This window comes from Diplotaxodon limnothrissa, linkage group LG16 (assembly GCF_057381915.1).
Source record: "Diplotaxodon limnothrissa isolate DT_005_m linkage group LG16, D_limnothrissa_male_GT1.1, whole genome shotgun sequence".
Taxonomy (NCBI): domain Eukaryota; kingdom Metazoa; phylum Chordata; class Actinopteri; order Cichliformes; family Cichlidae; genus Diplotaxodon; species Diplotaxodon limnothrissa.
In genome coordinates this window covers 3,851,904-3,866,777 of record NC_140611.1, presented here as the reverse complement: position 1 = coordinate 3,866,777, position 14,874 = coordinate 3,851,904, and positions in this window count along the sequence as shown.

Sequence of the window (14,874 nt, the reverse complement as noted above, 5' to 3'; positions counted from 1 at the left end):
TGTGTCCTGTCTTATTCCAGCTTCCATAGACAAAAGTAATTAAGATGAATCATCAGGATTTCGAGAGCCTTTGTTTGCATTATTGCTACATTTCGGGATAAGGACACTGCTTCTCTTTGATTTTCATGAGCGTATGAAGCAATTTGCTGTGTGAATGTTATTGTTTAAGGCTAACTAGCTAGTAAAACAATATGCGTGATGTGTCATAGCAGTAACTGCTGCTCTGAAGAGCTAAACTCCCCACCACTAATGAATTCATTAATCTCTATATTTATCCCTGACAAGCAATTATCTCTTCTCACAGAATGAGGGTCAGGAGGCAAGTTTGAGAGTGCTCATATATTTATGAAGGAAACATTAAACAGGAGCCAGCAGCGACGGTGCTCACACACCTGGTGTTTCTTTTATTTTGTTGTTCAGAGCAAGACTTTAAAAAGCCTCTTTTCACACTGCATATAAACCCCATCATTAGCTGTTGGGGTCATTACTCAAGAACAGTAATGTATTTCACATACTTGTAAAGTAATGCAGTATGATACTTAATTACTCGCTGGGGAAATTCATTAATCGCGTTACTTGTTACGTAAATGACCTGAAATGCATTGTTACACAATTACCAGTTAACAGTCTGGATCAATAGGCTACAGTCCAACACACCGACACAAATCCCTGCGCTAATGAGGACATGCATGTGAAAAACAAAGCAAAGGTGAAAAGCAGGCCAGAGAGATTCAGAATGATTCTAACATCATGATGGAGGCTACGATCCTGACCGCTGCTTTGGTTAGCTGCTGATGATCAGGCTGCTGCAGTCGTGCATCATTCAGATTTATCATCACTCTGGTTTCTTGGCTAGTTTGGCCATGTCTGTGCCGTTTCTTGAAAAAAGTGCTGTTAGCAGCAGAGGTGGCAAAACTACAGACTGTCTTTACTGAAGTAGAAGTACAGATGCCTGGGTTAAAAAAGTACTGATGCAACTTTTTGACTTGAGTTACCAAATTGCAATAACATGTCTTAATGCTGCTACAAATAACAGTCATTATGCTGCTCTTGAAATGATCTACGCACTGACTGAGGTATGTGTGTGTGAATGCACGTGAGTGCTTGTTCACACTGTTGGATTATTCTTATTATTATTTGAATTTTATATTTTATGAATGATGCACCGATTGGAGACCACTTTCAATTTTGTTGTACCTGTGACAATGACAATAAAGACCTTTTGTTCTATTCTATTCTAAAATGTACTCAAAGTAAGAAAGTAAAACGTAGCTGCTTGAAGGACAATTCTACTAACCATGTTTGTACAAAGGTAACTGAACGTTTTGCTTTATATTTTATTATTATGTAGGACACCTGCAGTAAGAGAATTAAAAAAATTATTACTATACTATTTTCTGTTGGCTACATCGTAGAGGGTGACTTTGCCTCCACACTTAGTCAGTAAATGCGCACCGTCAGTCAACTGACCTGCTGCTCTTAGTTTCTGTAAACAACTGAATTCAACAATATGTCAGCAGATTCATCCCCCACACTGACACTATACAGTTTATACCGTCTTTACACTTGACAGTGTACAGCTGGAGTTCAGTGAATTAATCTAAGCATCATCAGCTGAAATACAAATTCATTTCTGCCTTAGACTTAATGAAGCACAGCTGAAGGTAGCTACCGCTCCTCTACCTCCTCTTGAATCTCTCTTATCAAAAGAACTTCTGCCCTCTTGGACTTCTCCACCCACTCCTTCAGGAAATTTACATGTCAAACTCTACTGGAGCGGGAGTGACCTGGAGTTGCCACCTCATAGGTGGTAGCTCCAAGTTTCTGCTGAATCTGAAAAAGTCCTTGCCATTTAGCTAGCAGCTTACTATCGTTACTTGGAAGGATTACAAGTACTTTGGGCTAGCTCAGTCATCTTCTCTAGTCTCTCTCTCATCTGCCTAACGTAAGAGACAACATTTGTAGCCTTTGCCCCTCTCTGGTCACCCTCCCACATCTCTTTTAGCAAAGAGATAAAGCCTCTTACTTCATGACCATAATACAGTTAAAAGGTGAGAAGCCAGTAGAAGCTCGGGATGCTTCTCTATATGCAAAGAGGAGGTAAGGCAGCCACTGATCCCAGTCTGTACTGGTGTCATTCACAAATTTGTGCAACATCTGCTTCAGGGTCTGGTTGAAGTGCCCAGTCAGGCCTGTTTGAGGATGGTATGGAGTGGTCCTTGACCATAGTTCCATGCTCTGTCAGGATCTCACGAGAGAATCCCACGCTTGAGGAAAAACTGACCAGACAAAAAGCAACAGATTTGGTTTTTATAGACTTTGTGGCATAATCTGTGGTTGCCTGCTCTGCTTTCCTCAACAGGTCTGACAATGTCCATTCTCAACGGTTCAAATGGGTGCTAATAACTGATAAAGGCTGGAGTGGAGCTCTGGAGTTTGATGGAAGTCTTTTGGCACTGAGGGCAGCTTTTACAGAACTGGGCCACATCAGCACGCAGGCCTGTCCAGTGGAAATGCTTCCTAATGCGAGCCATGGTTTTATGCTTCCCCAAATGTCCTGCCCACGGCACAGAGTGCCCCGTTCAGTACCACATCCCTGACTCCGCTAGGAACCATCAGCTGTACATGTGGTCCCTGGTGTTAATATCTAGTTCAAGTTGTTGCTCCTGCGTTTTGGGTTTGTGTAAAAGAGGCATCTCCATGAACACAGCAAACAGGGATCGTCTCACTCATGTTAATACTGTTTAAGGGAGCGAACTGTCTGTGTACAAGAATCTGAATCAATCAGTGCCCTTAATGTATTACCATTAATCTCAACTGACATCATTTTTAATCCTCTGTCCAATTTGACCTCAGAGTTACCACAGTCTCAAAGCACAAAACACATCTGGGTTAACTTTGCTGAGTTTTCAGGACACATGGGCTTGGTATGTTATCTTTGTGGAACGGAAGGTCATATTAAGGTTTTGGCTGGGGTGGGTGGCCATACGAAGCCCTACTCACACTTGCAGCTGGTCTTTGCGGAACTGATTTCCGGCTGTCCTTTGTTTTCCGAGTCATGAAACTCCAAGCCTTTCCCCTTTTTCTGTGCCACCACAAACACATCAGGCAGGTTTGCAGCCTCTGCAACAGAAGTTGGATTAATCTCTTTTATCCACACCTGCAACTCAGGACATAGCACTGGTAAATATTTCCCAAGGATGATCATTTCCCTAGTTTCCTGAACTGTTCTATCTTTGAGTGAACCCATGTTACATAAAGCTCCTTCAGCCGTGCGTACAACTCTTTAGGGCTTTCAGCAGGGTTTACATCACAAGATCGAAATCACTGCCTATATGTCTGAGGATTGATAACATATTTATAAAGAATCGCTGCCTTAACCTTGTCATAATCCAAAGAATCATCAACATCCATAGGTACATATGCACCACCGTAAGCAACGATGTAAACAGTGAAAAACCCAATCATGCTTCTGCCATCGACAGGTAAATGTGATACGCTCCAAGGTAATTAAGAAATGTTTAATATCATCCTCATCTGTCAGTTTATGTAATTTAGGCTCCAGGAAATGGGACTGACCTGATGAGCCAGTAACTGACATACTGGGACCAGCTTGAGGAGTGTCATCATCTAGACTCTGGATCAGGTGGTTCAGCTGCCGGACATTCAGGCACTGGAGAAGTGCGGACTTGTGTTTCTACCTGTAACAGCTGGAACTGATGTTGAAATACTTTAAAATGTTGCTCCTGCCTTGCATCCTCCTGTTTAGCCTCTCTGACCTCCTGCTGGCCCATATGTGAACAAAGAAGAGAAAGCAGATCTGATATTGTTGGCTCCTTACCTTGGCCCTCAATGCCATCTACCCCTCCAGAAGCGCCATTCTCCTCTTGTTCCCCATCAGCTTGTCCTTCCGAGCCCATCTGCTGGCTTTGTACATCTCCTCGGACTACTCTCACAGTCCTTGCTCCTCTCTGCATGGTTTGTTAAGGAGTGAGGAAAAAATGACCCCAAAAAAGCCTGCGTATTTTTAACTGGCTGTATCCCACTTCTGACACCAAATATCAGGGACCAAGCAGCCAAGAACATACAGGCACAGGTATAATCTTCAGAAAATGTGTTTTATTATACCCCAGAAGAGCCAAAATTATTACAAAAATTCAAAATGACAGAAACAAACTATTTTTAAGTGGTCAAATTAACAAAACATCATAACTGACCTGCCAAACAAGACACAGCTCCTGTTATCTAGTAGGTGAATAAACCACTGTATACTTTACAGGTGGAAACCACAGAGAAACATAAGACAAGAATAAACCCCAATCTCCCCTCAGAGTGGTCACAACATACGGTTCATTTTATTGGCCTCTGCATTTAAACCAGCTCCACCCTCAGTCTCCTCTTTTTATAGGTGGGGTTTTAAATTTCAGTTCATAAGACCAAGACAGTGTTTTTACAAGGAAAAGAGTTAAGCTTGAGAGTCAAGCTTGAGAGTTAGAAAGAGTAAGTAAATTTCAGTTTCTTGGTTTGTGGATGGATGACAGGGTCACGTTTGCTGTACACATTCAGAGAATAGAGGATAAATGTATTATTATATGTAGGTATTATTATTAAATCTGAATGTTGATGAGACCCGTCCATTCTGTGCTCAGACAGAAACTGTGCTTCACTGTTTCCTGGACGGTGGCAGCTTGCAGTCTGTCTCTGAGTTTCTACAGACGCTGTTCCTTTTATTTAAGGAGGTGTTTTCTCAACAGACTTTCATCCTGGGTTTTCATCTCTAATCCTGGCATAGATTAGAGATATTATTGTATCATGGATGATCTGGGAAAGTTACGATAATATCTTGTGTCCTGTTAAAGGAGGAGAACTTTCCAGGTCATCTTCTTAGATGAAGGGAAAGTGTGTTTTGGGGGATAATTGTCTTTGTTGTCATTGTAGAAATGTTTTATTTGTTTAAATGAAAAGGTTTAAAAAGAATCTAAATCTTTATCATTTTCTCCATTTTTCTCTTCCTCTCCATTTGTTAATTTTTAACCCATCTTCTCTTTCTTTTCCATCCCTCGGTCTCTTCCATTCTGATTGTAATAACTCGGAATCAAAAATGTAATAAAATGTGAGTATTATGTGGACGAGTATAGCAACAGCTGCAATGGTCCACTTGGGAAAATAAATGTTGGGCATTTTGTTTGTCCTTCACACAACAGTCCTGACTGCTACACTGCCGGACAGGATAGGCAAACACAAAAAACAGAACAAATATAAGGTGTGATTCTGCAGGTGGGGGAACCTGAAAATCAGTCGTAGTGGCTCAGCATGGGGAAGTGAATCACAACTTACAATCATTTCTATTGTGAGTTGTCGATTTTCTTAATGTGCAGATTTGATCGGCTGATCTGGGCTCCTGCTGCTCCGAGGTTTACTCTGTCAATGTATACAACTGAATAGAGTAGAGCAGATGTAGTCCTGGCTGATATTCATCTTCTGCAGTATAAAGTTGGTATTTAGGTGGAATTCAGTGAATGAATCTAATCTGCGATACACAAGGTAACCTAACTCTGAGCATTTCCATCCAGTGAATAACACAGTTAGTCTACCTTAATTTCTTTTGCAGCATGTTCCACAATATGAAAAACCATGTACCATGCACAGACCTAATGTCTAATGTAAAAATATGAGGACATTATATCTAAGCCTTAAATTCTCAGTTTATCAAACACCACTGAGCAGACCTTACCTTTGAACATAACGTCTCTGAGTCAAGTTAGCTACTGTTCTTTTCTCTCCCTGTGAAAAACCACAGCTGTACGTGTAGCTAGCAGACACACTGTGCAACAACCTCTACACACAAACAGTTTGTGTTTGTTGAGTTAAAGCATTGCGTTGAAATGATCTGTTGCTTTAAAACATTTACTCTCTTTATGCTCCTCTCAGCGAGAGCTAGATGCAGAAGTACGGCAACTGCAACTCATGGACATCTACATTTGCTCCGGTGTTGTTATACATAGTTCCCTTTCTTAAAGGCTAAAAATTATTTGGAAAAATTAACATAACTTTAAATATGTAATGTTTTTAATACTTGAATTGGTAATTATCTGTTTATGAAGTTATGTTTGGCAGAGTATACCAATGTATGCTTCACGATTCATCCTGCTACATCTATCAGTAGACATGTTATTAACAAACACTAAAGCCCTGTTTGCACTGGTAGTCACACATGCTCATGCCAAAGCATTGCACGCCACCATGTTTGACAAATCATTAGCTTCTCTTGCCATCATTGTAGTTATTCTGTCTAAAGAATTTTCTCTCTGGCCTGCTCTTTGAAATATTTTCAGGCAAAGTGTAATTTAACATTCCTGATCTTTCATGTATTTGGAGGTTTCCACCCTCTGCATGTCCTTTCATAAAGGCATCATTTTAGATTTTAACAATGACATGTCTACATCCTCATGAGTGTGCACTTTAGTTAGTTAGTAGGTGTATTTTGGGTTTGCAGTGTGATGATGGCCTGTCTCACTGACATGCCTTTGGGACTGATGTTTAAAATTGCAACAAAAATTCAGCATTTTGAATCAGCTTCAGATATTGTTTCTGATTCACTCACAAATGAGCAGGCCTCACATGCCCATGCAACTGTTTGTCAGTAAATAGTAAACTGCGAAAATGGAGGAGGATTTATTAAGGTGGAAATTTCCTAAACAATAAACACAAATATTTTGTAAACCCACTTAAAATAAAACTGAAAATCTGCACTTCAATTACCTGTTGACTGATTTAAAATTGCATCTTTGTCAATCTAATTATGGACCTAACTGTAGGCGCATGTCAACCCACTAAAACCTACTACCACCTTTCTGAAACCCCATGTACACGACAGACTAAATTCAATGAAATTGTCCTTAGTGGAGAACCATGGTGTTATATTTCCAGCACATCTCTGAGGTCTAAACCCTCTTAAACGGTGTCACAACAGTAATCACTACCCCAGGAGACATCCATCACTGCTTTAAAGGTGACCACAAATTATCTGAGAACCACTGGATATTGATTACTCATGTACTGCAGGTGTCAGGTTTAATGTTGCAGTGATTTGATAGTGTCGCCTGTGACAGTCACTGCCCTAACTCTCCTCTGATAGATTTTAATGGTGAAATATTGATTTCTTTCTGGCCAAGGTCTGCCAGCAAAGGGCAGATCATTTGTTGGGGTAATGCAGGAGACTCTGTGTTCTGGTCCCACTCAATCATTTTGACAGGATAGGAGCACCAAAGAAAAAAAAGCATATCAAAGATGGAGAATGAAAAAAGATCGGACCTGCTAAAGGCTGCAGTGCATGTAACCATAATGGAAGCAAAGTGAGACGCACAGAAAAGCGCACATATCTCTTCTACCGGCTCCAGTTAATATGAATACTAATGATGTGTTTATGGAGTGGGAATGCTCAGCAAATCACAGCTGACAGGATAACAGTCAGAGTGCCTTGAACACAGAATGAGGATCTTGAAGAGAGGGTCTATATTTTATTTAAGTGGCTCTCTACTGAGGCTAGGGAGAGAGACTCGGGTAATGTGTTGTGTTACAACTCAGTAGTTGTTCCCCCCAGCCGGAGCGATAACAGACTTGCTAATGGGAAGCCATCAATCACAATCAGGCTACTATTCCACCAGTGTCTCTGTTCTACTCGGCTATGTGAGATGGAGCTGGAATAGAAGTAATAATGGGGTTTTGTGGTATAACAGCATCACCAGCAGCAGCAGCAGCAGCAGCACATCCCACAGTCATATTTCCAGCCAAAGCAATAGATACCCTGCTGTGTCAGCACGTCTTTAACAAGAGACCACAAAATGGCAATGAGGAGTCACTAAGAACTGATTTGAAGACAGTCTCAGGTGGGATGAATGTGCTGGTTTTTATACTGTATTCCCTCCACTTGTGCTGCTCCTACACACACACACACACACACACACACACACACACACACACACACACACACACACACACACACACACACACACACACACACACACACACACAGGCGGGGTACCAAGCCCCTACTATGACAGAAGGTGCGTTGAGTGCGACAGCAGCTGACCTACAAGATAGGATCAGGGCAAAGCTGGAAACCTGGACGCCTGTAGCTGGTTACCCAGAAGTACCCTCTGTAGGTCTACCAGAAGATGCAATTGTAGCATTACGGACAATCTGTACTACGACCATCACCAAACTCAACCGGTTGATCTACACCACGGCAGAAGATGTGACAGAGATGCTTGGTTGCAAGATGAACAGCCACAAGGAGACTTGAGGCCAAGATCAAGGTAGCATGTAGGGAAGTTAGCCAGCTATTGGAGATGCAGAAAGATGTGATAAGGAAAGGGATGTCTAAGAAGTAAAGCAAGCTGTCCATACCGGAGGCCTTAGAAACTGCCAAGCAAACACTCACATCTTTGGCCAGTTGCTTAAAAAGGTAGAGAAGAGACAGAAATCAGGAGAACACTGGGAACAATATGAGAACAGCCTCACCAAGGAACAGCATACAGGAGAAGGATGCAAGACATGACAACAATGATCAGTAGATCTAAGCAACCTCCACGAACAGGATCCAGTTACCAATACAGTGTTAGACATCCAGAAAAGATCACAAGCATGAAGAGTTGGAGAGCACCAGGTCCTGACATGATTCACGACTCCTGGTTTAAGGAGCTGACTGTACTCTATGAGCGTCTGGCAGCACAAATGAACCTGAATCATGTATCTTGCTTCATATATTTGATGTCTTCAGTTTGCATCTACAATGCAGAAAGTAGTAAAAAAAACATTAAATGAGAAGATGACTGGTAGTGTAGATTGGTGATATAGTTATGCACTTAAAAAACAAGGACATTAAATGGAGACTATTTTAAAAAGTACTTTTTTTCTATTGAGCACTTGGGCTGTTAAACATAAATGTCGGAGTCATTTAAGACTTTCTGGTATACAGTTTATGCTAACAGTGTAAAAGCTTTTTGAAACCACAGCAAACTAGAGATATACATGAAAATATTAACCTATTCTGGTTTAAAGTGAACTGCTCCGTGCAGTTGGACATGGATGCATGAATGCATAGAGCAGTTCAGTTCATATGGATCCATATGCAGAAATAATGACCATAGATAACCAGCAGGGGGAACAATACTACACTTTTCTGGAATCAACCCACCTAACACACCAACAACAAGCTTCCTGAGGTGGATGAGTGATTCTAACAGAGCACAACACTTTTTATTTTTTAGTTATTGGGGAATTTCTACAGTTGAAGTATCCAAAGGACGTGACAGGTCTGTGTCTAATACACACACACACACACACACACACACACACACACACACACACACACACACACACACACACACACACACACACAGGAGACAGGGTGGGCAAATAATTTTCTAAAGGCTGCACATGAGAAACTGGGACGATGGGACTGGACAGACAGATGAAAATCACTTGAGATTTAACGTTTTTTCCCTAAAGAACTTTGACCTGTAGATTAATGTTACTTTTGGGATCTTCTATTGTACACTGATATGCTACCTGCTCAAAGTCACATTTGGAAATTCTATATGTACACTGTAACAAAAAGAGGGTTTAGTCATGTGGCCAGTCTCTAGCGATTAGGCTGAACAGTGATTTCAATCTTGGCCACTAAATTCAAGATGGTAGGGAAACATGGTGACTTCCACAAACCAGCACCTACTCCTAAGTATTTGTAATGGAGTAATTCTAAGCTCAGATGAATGCATGAGTTTGATGGAAGACATAATAACACACTAATCAATGAGTACAATATTTTTTGTATTTTTTGTGGTTGAGTAAACTCAGAAAACACCTGACTGTATCTTTAATAATAATAATGGATTGCATTTATATAGCGCTTTTCGAGACCCTCAAAGCGCTTTACAATGCCACTATTCATTCACTCTCACATTCACACACTGGTGGAGGCAGCTACAGTTGTAGCCACAGCTGCCCTGGGGCAGACTGACAGAAGCGAGGCTGCCATATCGCACCATCGGCCCCTCTGGCCATCACCAGTAGGTGGCAGGTGAAGTGTCTTGCCCAAGGACACAACGACCGAGACTGTCCGAGCCGGGGCTCAAACCGGCAACCTTCCGATTACAAGACGAACTGCCAACTCTTGAGCGACGATCGCCCCTGGCCTAAGACTGCAAAGATAGATAATATAGCATGTGTTTGCAGTCATTCTGAGAGACTATACAAAGTGAGATTTTTGTGTAGTTTTTACAAAACCAGTGTGTTAATTTCTAGTCATTTCCAGCGTACATAAATTTGATGTAACTGGGAACACTCAACCAAGCAACATCACTGATCACCAGTAATTCAGTCTATCACTACTTTTCGAGTGGGACTTCCAGATACAGACGGACAAAATGGTGGTGGCTAACCAACCGGACATAGTGGTGGTAGACAAACAGAAGAAGACGGCCGTAGTGATTGATGTAGCGGTTCCGAATGACAGCAATATCAGGAAGAAGGAACACGAGAAGCTGGAGAAATACCAAGGGCTCAGAGAAGAGCTCGAGAGGATGTGGAGGGTGAAGGTAACGGTGGTCCCCGTGGTAATCGGAGCACTAGGTGCGGTGACTCCCAAGCTAGGCGAGTGGCTCCAGCAGATCCCGGGAACAACATCGGAGATCTCTGTCCAGAAGAGCGCAGTCCCGGGAACAGCTAAGATACTGCAGGACCCTCAAGCTCCCAGGCCTCTGGTAGAGGACCCGAGCTTGAAGGATGAACCGCCCGCAGGGGCGTGCTGGGTGTTTTTATATATATATATATATATATATATATATATATATATATATATATATATATATATATATATATTTGTGGTCCTTTCTTGGATGCCTACCACTGTGATGGTTACTGGAGCCTTTTTTAGGGAGGCTGCTATGGTCTGTTGTTATGTGTTCCATCATTCTCCTATTCCTTGGAGGGGCTGTTCTCATATTGTTCCCTTTCCACTGAGAGTACACCTTAGATGGTTCAGTGGAGCTGATTTATTCTCCTGGCTTTTCTCCCTCTGGTGTACCTCTTCGAGCAGTTAGCCATGGCTGTAAGTCTTTGCTCGGCAGTTTCTAAGGCCTCAAGCATCAGCAGCTTCCTGTACTTCTTAGGCATCCCTTTCTTCATCACATCTTTCTGCATCTCCAATAGCTGGCTAACTTTCCTCTGTGCTGCCTTGATCTTGGTGTATAATGTCCTTCTCTGGGAGCATACTGCTCCTTTGGCTATTCATCTTGTAGCCAAGCATCTCAGTGATCACTGCTGCGATGGTGTAGATCAGCTGGTTGGTTTCGGTGATAATAAGTAATGATGCATTCACATCTTCTAGTAGATCTTCAGGGGGTACTTCACCAGGTAGTCGGCCACAAAGGGTCCAGGTTTCTATCTCAGTCATGATCCTCTCTTTCAGGTCAGCTGCTCTTGCACTCAATGTGTTCAACACACCAGTTGTTGTTGGGGCCTGATACCCAATTCTGAATGGTGGAAATGATAATATCTCCCCCTCACCTGATATACTAGCTCCCCCTTGCTGTAGCATTTTTGATGTACCTCATCAATCTCTAGTTGTGATAGCAGTTGCTTCTTCTAACTAGCCGATAGTTGTTTTTCTGAAGAACTCTGTGTTCTCATCATCTCTTGTCCACTTCCAGTAGCCTACTTCTCCTCCGTAGCTTCAGTTATATACGCTGTGTATTATTTTGTTGTCTTCAGCTGACTGCTTGGGCCACGTATGTCAAACGAGAGGACTGCCTGCCGGTGCCATAATGTTCCTATGGAAACCTGTGAGCTTTAAATGTAATGTTGCTAGAGAGAGGCCCCAGCCTACACACATGGTTACCCAAATATAACTAGGGCCCCCGAAAGGGTCCCTTCCAACTACTTGGAATTAATAGCCCCTTACTGACGGTGCAAAGGTACTGTGTCATTTATACTACTTCAGTGGTGTGTGTGCTGTTTATTTAGACAAGTTTTATATTAGATTAACATTAAAGCTAATGGTATATGACTGTTAAAAATGCACATCAGCATTTGAGGGTTAACACATCCATATAGACAGACAGTAGAGTCAAACACATCAAAGGGAGGATGTTGTGTAAGGGGGAACAATGGTGTGGTCACACATGAAGGGCTGTGTTTTGTGGCAGACGTTCAAGTTGGTGAATCTCCAAAGCAGTCTGCTGGATTCCCACTGGCTAGTGGGAATCCAGCAGACTGAGGCGCGCTGCAAAGACAGGGCAAGACCAATATCATCAAGCTGAGAAATAACTCCTAGAAAGCTGTAGAAGTCGGAATTTAACAATTCTAATTCTATTATTGATATCACCAATTTGATTCCTTCAGGATCTGGCTGCTGGGCTGGGATCAGCAAACACTCAGCTTTGAAACCATTCTGAATTTTGGTTTTCCTTACTTTTAGCATGCTGGATGAGCAAATTCTTGCAAAGAGCCAACGTGTGTTAGCAGCATAAAGCAGTTGTTTCTGTCCTGGATGCAGATTGCACTTTACCATAACGATCTCATCCTTTTGTGCAATAAAAATAAAAGTAATAAGATAAGATAAGATAACCTTTATTAGTCCCACACGTGGGAAATTTGTTCACAATGTCCACAATCACGATGCAAACTGTGCCACTAATTTCCTTCTCCAGCTTTTAAACTGAAATCCACGGAAATGAACTACTGTAAACTGGTTCTCCACAAGAGCCAGTTCTCTATTTCCATCCCTATGTTTGGTATAAACTGCAGGGTGAAAATAGGTACGTTTTTGATGTAGAAAAACTGCAGTATATGTATTCGTTTTAGAAATGCCAAGAACGTCCCCTGCCAGCTGGATAGATGGAAAGACTGATTTAAATCTTTCTAAATGTCTGAGGGGAGCAGTGAAGGTCTGCCATGACACTCGCCACTGCTGTCAAGAAAACCCTACTGGATACTGGCCACATGAACACAAAGGCTGACTGTGCTTCTCCTCACACAGAAACTCAGTTTGTATCTAATCACATATGGCACTGTCATCATACAGTGATTTCCTGCCTTGACACAGCCTCCACAGCCATTCAGTCACGGAGGTCAAACTGAATTTTCTCAGTGAGGGTCTGAAGACTCAAAGGCTCTGTCACGGTCCCCTCTGTGATTTTGATTTGTGCACCCAGCACTGCCTGGAAGCTAAATTTGAAATCAAATGATATTTGTCACTGTTTGAGAGTTTTTGTTCAACTATGAATCACGATGGCCCTTACAAACAGTGAGGTTTGGTTTATCTGACATAAGAGGCTGCAGTTTTTAGGTACAAGAATCTGTAGGATTTTAGGTTAAAACCAAAGCAGAATTCTAAGAACATTATAGGAACATTCTGCTGGGAAAAGGCGGCGATATGAACATTTCTGTGAGAGAACTTTTGCTATCTGTACTAAGCATTTTTCAAAGCCTTGTCTGTAAGATCGCTATGTTATATTTTATGTTTTCCATTTGGAACAAACTCATATTTGAAAAATTAGTGTGGAGGACCCCTAAAACCATCCCACCTGCACAGAATATTTTATTTGTTTATTTATTTATTTTTCCACAGAAAAGCATATGGTGCAATGATGAATCGCCATTACATCAGTAGTGAATTATGTGGGTGCTCAGGTTCTGATTATGTCTCTCCACCAGCTGTGTGTATGACCTGCAGGAGGAACTCGATTTTCTTTAAGCAGTCGCTGCTGTTTACCCAGTGGCCTCCTGCCAAACAGTCTTGTACTGTTAGCTTGTATGCTGACAGACTTTTATTACATGCTGAATCATCAATAACATTAGACATGCTTGCTGACCAAACTGATGACATGCTAGGGTCATAATCCTTGGTTTGAATTGCTATGTGCTCTGTGACTAAATGCTTTTGGTCAAACACAAATCATCTCTGTGTAATCCACTTAGCTCTGTGTGTGTGTGTGTGTGTGTGTGTGTGTGTGTGTGTGTGTGTGTGTGTGTGTGTGTGTCTGAGAGAGAGGGAGACAGACATTCAGACAGCAAAAAAGAGATAATGGTGGTGTATGTGTGTGGTCTAAAATAGCACAGAAAATTGTAACAGCAGCTGATTGGATGGAGCCTGCAGGAAACTGTCTTTGTTGGAACAATGTTTCTTGGAGGTAAATCTTATAATATTGAAGCCTGTTTATTTCTCATTAAATTGCGCCCCATTTGTAAGGAAAATGCATTTGTGGGTTGATAAGAAGAGTTGAGTGAGTGGGTTGAACCAAAAAACAGCTTATTCTGCCACTGACTCTTGTTTTGAGCATCTGGTACCCCAGGTGCTGACAATCTGGTGCTCACCTGACACCTGGTGAGTCACACATGAAGGACCCCAGGAGCTTTGTCGCATTATTTTGTACAAAACAAGCGAGCATGACACATCTTTGATTAGGACTGCTGGATGCTTGTACTTAACCTCGTGCGCGAATTCTTCTTCTGCAGCACATCTACATCATAACTTACCCTGTAAATGGGAACTCATTTTAACCTTATGTGGTAACTTTCTATATAACATGGTGAACACCTCCTGAAAAATGTAACTACAGCACACGGAGGGTGGACGCATAGCACAACCACTTGAATGATGTAGAAGACCGGCTGAGGGAATAAAAGGAATTTCTGGTCACGCCGTAAGTTGGGACATAAATTTCCCCCAGAAGTCGAAATCAAACTTCAAAGTGACTCATATGACTCAAAATTAATAGATGTGATTTAAGAGAAGTGAGGAGCACTGAGCAGCGGCTCATTTGTAAATAAGCGCTGTTTATTTCAGCATGAAATATATGCTGGAGGTTA